Here is a 5,487-nt window from a genome sequence, read left to right as displayed (position 1 = left end):
TTGAAACAACAAAGAAAGAAATCTGATTTAAGAGCATAAAAGAGCATGTTTTAGAAAAGTCGGAACTTAAGCAAGTTCAGAGGAAAAGAGAGGTGGTGTAAACTTAAGCCACAGTAGATGAAACATGCTTAGCAAGAACACAAACAGAGTCTAGTAAAGCAAACAAAATCAAAGAGCTCAACAGTAAACACATATAGTAGAAGAGTAACATAACAAGGATTAGCATGTGAGCACAGGAGTAACATGTATAGTAGGAAAAGAAGAAGCAGAAGAATAGCACACACGTAGTAACAGAAAATATACAAGCATAGTATAGACAAACACACATAAAGGAAAGAACAGCAAGAATCAGAAAGATATTTTTTTTTGAAAACCTTTTAGAAACCCTAAATCGAAAATAAACAATTTTGAAAAGAAAATTTGGGGAAAAAAATTTAGAGGTCCAGTAGAACACAAATATACCATAGATCTAAGAAAATAAACAAAGAAAAACCTCGAACAACTTAGGGTTTCAGAGAAACCCTAGAAATGAGAAAGGCTTGGAAAATTCAGATCCTGGGTCGAAGAGGTCAGGAATCAGGCTTCTCGTGCTTGAATATGCCGGAGCATGGCCGGAAAAGCCATGGAACCAAAGATCTGAGAAGATCTGAGAGAGAACCCTCGAAGTCAAACTTCAAAACCTCGAACTCCCAAGGTCTAATGGTGGAGAGGGGTGAGTATAGACCATCCATGGCCTGAGAAGCCATGGATTCCGGTGAAAGTACGGTGGAAAAGGGTCGGAGACAGGCTAGGGTTCCGAAGAACCTTCGAGAGAGTTTTGAGAGTGGAGAGTATTCAAGGGCGGCAGACTAAACAAAATGGGGGAATAGGGTATGGTTTGGGGAATTAAAAATAGAAAGGGGAGATCGTGACCGTTGATCAGATTGATCAACGGTCTGGATTAAAGGAGGCTTGGGTCGGGTAGTTAAATGGGTTAAGGATACGAAATTGGGCTAGCCCGGTTGGGATTCAAATTGGGTCAATTAGAGGGGGGGGGGGGGGGTTAATGTGGCTATAATCGAAATGCAAATGGGCTGCAATTGAAACGAAATGAGGCCAAATTTTAAATAGCCAGTTTTACCCTTTTTATTTTATAAAATAGTAAAAAATGATTTTAAAAGCAAATTAAAAGTACTGAACCAATTAATAATATATAAATATTAATTAAAAAATATTGAAACCAATTTTACAATTATAGAAATGCTATTAATCTTAAAATGGGCTAAAATTGTAATAGTATACAATTTAGCTTTAAAAATACCAGATAAATTTGTAAAAATATACAAAAATCACCTTATCTATATTTTGGTATAAATATGAGAATAAAATAAATTATTCACCAAAATTGATAGTTTTGGGAATAATTACTGACTTTTGTACTGCTAAAATAGATAATAAATTGATTTTAAAATCTTTTAAAAATCAAAAAAAAATGCCAAAACACTTGGGCATGCTTATATAGCATGTATATATTATTTTGAAAGCATTTTGTGTATAAAATACATAGGGAAAAATTGGGTATCAACAGAATCAACATTCGGCGACCTCGCCCGAATCAACATTCGGCGAACACATCCGAATTCACATTAGGCGACCTCGCCCAAATTCACATTCGGTGACCGTGCTCGAATTCCCATTCAACGACCTCGTCCGAATTCACATTCGACCTCCTCGCCCGTCTAGATCCAAGGACGCGAATGACCTCATCCGATGCCGCCATCCTTGCCAAAGCCGCCATCCTGGACTCGACGGCCTTCTCCAACTCTACCGTCTTCTAGATCGACTCATCACTCGAATCATTGGCCCTGATCAAACTCTGCTCGAGTTCAGCCCACGGGGATACCACTTTGACCTAAAGATCGGCACCCTCAGCCGCAATCCACACTAGTCGACCTCCCCATCCGAATTTCTAGAACTATGATTAATGAAGTCCGCTTACCGAGCTCAACCAAAAGACGACCTCGATAAGCGGAGGGACTAACTGTATGGGTCAAAATCAGATCTAAGAAATTCGATACGTGGAGACAACAGGCCGAGGTCGGACAGTCATCAATAAAGCCGAGGTCGGGCAGGCCGAGGTCGGACAATTATCAATAAGGCCGAGGTCGGACAGCCATCAATAAGGCCGAGGTCGGACAGTCATTGATAAGGCTGAGGTCGGGCAGGCCAAGGTCGGACAATCATCAATAAGGCCAAGGTCGCGCAGTGATGAAATAGCTAGTTTGCTTTGGAATCCTCAAAGGCCTTTAAATTCTACTGAATATTCCCTCTGAATTGTACTTATTTTATGATTTTCTATGGATACCCCCTTATAAATAGGAGGGGAGGACTTCCCAAAAAAGGGGGGCTCTCTCTCTCTCTCTCCCCCTCTCTAGAAAACATGTAAACACTCATCTTTAAAGAGATTAGAGGATCTGTGATCCCAGACCTTGATGAGATCCAAAAAAGGTCCTAAGGTTCTTTTATTTGTCTAGCATTCATCTTTATCAAATGAAAGAGGATTTTCCTCACTCAACATTGGATGACTATTTTCCTTTATTTACATTTTATTGCCATCTAACGTTACTTAATGCATCTCTCTTTATGCTATTTAATCTGGCTATAATCACTGCCAGCACTTATACTCAGCTATGTTTTTCTATTCATGTTATTCATTTTGGATCTAGAATTAATTATCCTTAACTAAGATTTACCCTCATCATCATCATTAATTGATTGAATCAAAAAGGTTTCTATATCTTTTGGTCAAATAGGCATCTATCTTTATAATTCAGATACAAATGAAGGAATTGAGCCTTGAGGATATATATTGGTGCCAATGATATACATTATCTTGTTTAAATATTCTTATGGCTGCATCCTAATTGTACGTAAACACGTTGTTAATTTAACTTTGATCAAATAAAACGGGATGTCTCTTGTAGAAGACAAATTTCAAAATTAAAATGTGTTATTTAAGTATGCCTACCCTAATTTCGAGTTTTTTTTGGTTTTCCTTTCGGTATTCGGTATTCGGTATCCGCATTGGAGCCCGACTATATACGAATTCGTGTCGCGTAGGATGTTATTCGAGTGAAGTGCTCCCTACCAAGTATTTTTACATACTCAGGGCTCGAACCCGAGACCTCTGGTTAAGGAAATAGCAGCCTCATCCGCTGCACCATATTAAAGACCCTTTCCAAAGGTTGAGTACCTTGGCTCGGGTAGGTGGTGCTGGGTTCCGTGTCTTTGGCAGGCTCGACCATCGGAGATGGGCCGGTTCTATGGCTTTGTATGAATCAGCGGTTTTTTATCCTTCTGATCCTGTTCTTGATCCAATATGGAGACAGGGTATGTTCATTATACCCTTCATGACTCGTTTAGGAATAACCAATTCATGGGGCGGTTGGAGTATCACAAGGGAGACTGTAACCAAACTCTCGAACCCGTCCAGAAGTTGAGGATGCAACTTACAATTTAATTGGTTTAAAAAAAAGGTTTAGCCATAAAGATTCCGGTTAAAGAGAGTTCTAACGTGGGGGGCGACATCATATAATTACCTATCTATGGAATATCGCATTGTTACTGGCCTTTCAAAAAATTTATTTTATTGTTAGGAAATAAGGGAGATTGTGACTCGGAGAGAGAAAAGTCTTCCTATCAATTCCTTTTGAATAAGGCTACGCTCCTTCAAGTCTTTGAAACTATTGAAAATAGAATCTTTGCTTTCAGGCGGGTTTTCTTCTGATCTCCACTAACAACAAGACTCATGAAAGTGGTTTCCAGCGCTGCTGGGCAGAAAGACTTGCTCTTGACGATGTTGGGCAGGGTGTCATAGAAAGATGTTTGGGGTAGTGGCTGTAAGTTCGAAGGTTAGGTGCTAGGTAGCGCAGCGCATCTATTTCGGGTATAGAGGCGACGAGGTGTGCTACCCGGCCACCCAACTCAGCAGGTCAGGGCAGGCCGGCCATAGGTTCGATGGTTATCAATCTGATTGTTGTATGTATTTTGTGTAGGTAAATTCATGTGAATGTAGGGTAAAGGAGAAACTTAAAGTATTACCTTTAATATATAAAGTATCATTATTTTTAGAATAGATAGGCTAAAAATGAATGAGTCACATACTCACATTAATTAAGACGGGGAGTACATTATGGAGTAAATAGCGTAAAGATCTACATGATTAGTATCTATCTTAATCATGAAAATTTAAAGTTCATTCCTGGGAGGGGCACCTGGCGGGGCTTATATGACCACCAAAGCAAATCATAGCTTCCATTAAAGTTATCTTAATTGTCTGATATCATAGTTCGCTGATACATAACTAAAATATAAACCATGTTTTTTTTTTAAAAAAAAAAAACATAACACGTGTTCAATCTGTAATAACAGTCGGCTGTCTTCTTGATAGTCGTCCCAGTAGTAAAGAATTTTGTTTCATGCTGGTCCTTAGAGGTTTAGATAATTTATGGATTCACCCCATTTTAAATAAAAAGTAGTGTTTGCGATCGAATAATTTTCTAATATGATTATATTAAGGAGAAAAGGGCGTTCTTTTTTCTCTTTTCCTCTTCTTGTCGTTGTTAAAAGGACAATTAATGAAAATCTTCCTTATATGAAAACTTAGCTAAGCTGATTTTATGAGATCTATAACATATTAAGTGAGAAAGTAAGAGGGACGATGGAGGAGGCTCTAAGCTGATTTTATGAGATCTATAACATATTAAGTGAGAAAGTAAGAGGGACGATGGAGGAGGCAGGGAAAAAAAATTAAACATTATTGGCTTACCTACCATATAATTATTTATGATTGAACTATTGGATCAATGACATATAACGGTTAGACAAGGTACACAAATTATCATGATATATAAATGCATGATTTTATTAAGTTGTTTATTTTAATTGAGGATTTGTAAGAAAGGCGTTCTTTTTCTTTAATTGAGGATTATTTGTGTGCCATGTGTAATGATACGCGGCGCCTTCCTGAGATTCCTTGGAAGGGCGACGTACGGCTAGGCAACTGATGTCAGTACAGTTGCTGTCCGCCAACTGAGGTCCCCTCCGTACGCTAGACGAGATTGTCAGTGCCGTACGGGAAAACCAATATCAAAAGCAATTGAGAGAAAAGAAATGAGAATCCAGAATGAAAGAAAGCTTGATTGCATTAATGAAAGCTATTACAGAAAAGCAACGCGGTGTCGAGGGGGAGAGACACCAGTACAAAGAATTGCTTGCTTGCTAGAAAGTTTTGATTACTTGATCCCCCCTAATAGTACTTAAAAAAAATAATCCAAAGTTACAGGAGTAGACCTAATTAAGCTAGAGAAACATAATGGAAGTGCATGAAATAAACTACTCTATATTTACAATGAAAATGACTTAGTTTTCTATAAGGCAGCAGCAGGTCCGTTGTCAGCAGCAGTGTCTTTGGCATCACGGTCTGTGCGCGCAGCGCTGTTGGCTTCT

This window comes from Nicotiana attenuata, unplaced genomic scaffold, assembly GCF_001879085.1.
Source record: "Nicotiana attenuata strain UT unplaced genomic scaffold, NIATTr2, whole genome shotgun sequence".
Classification (NCBI taxonomy): domain Eukaryota; kingdom Viridiplantae; phylum Streptophyta; class Magnoliopsida; order Solanales; family Solanaceae; genus Nicotiana; species Nicotiana attenuata.
Note: the sequence above shows the minus strand (reverse complement) of the source record.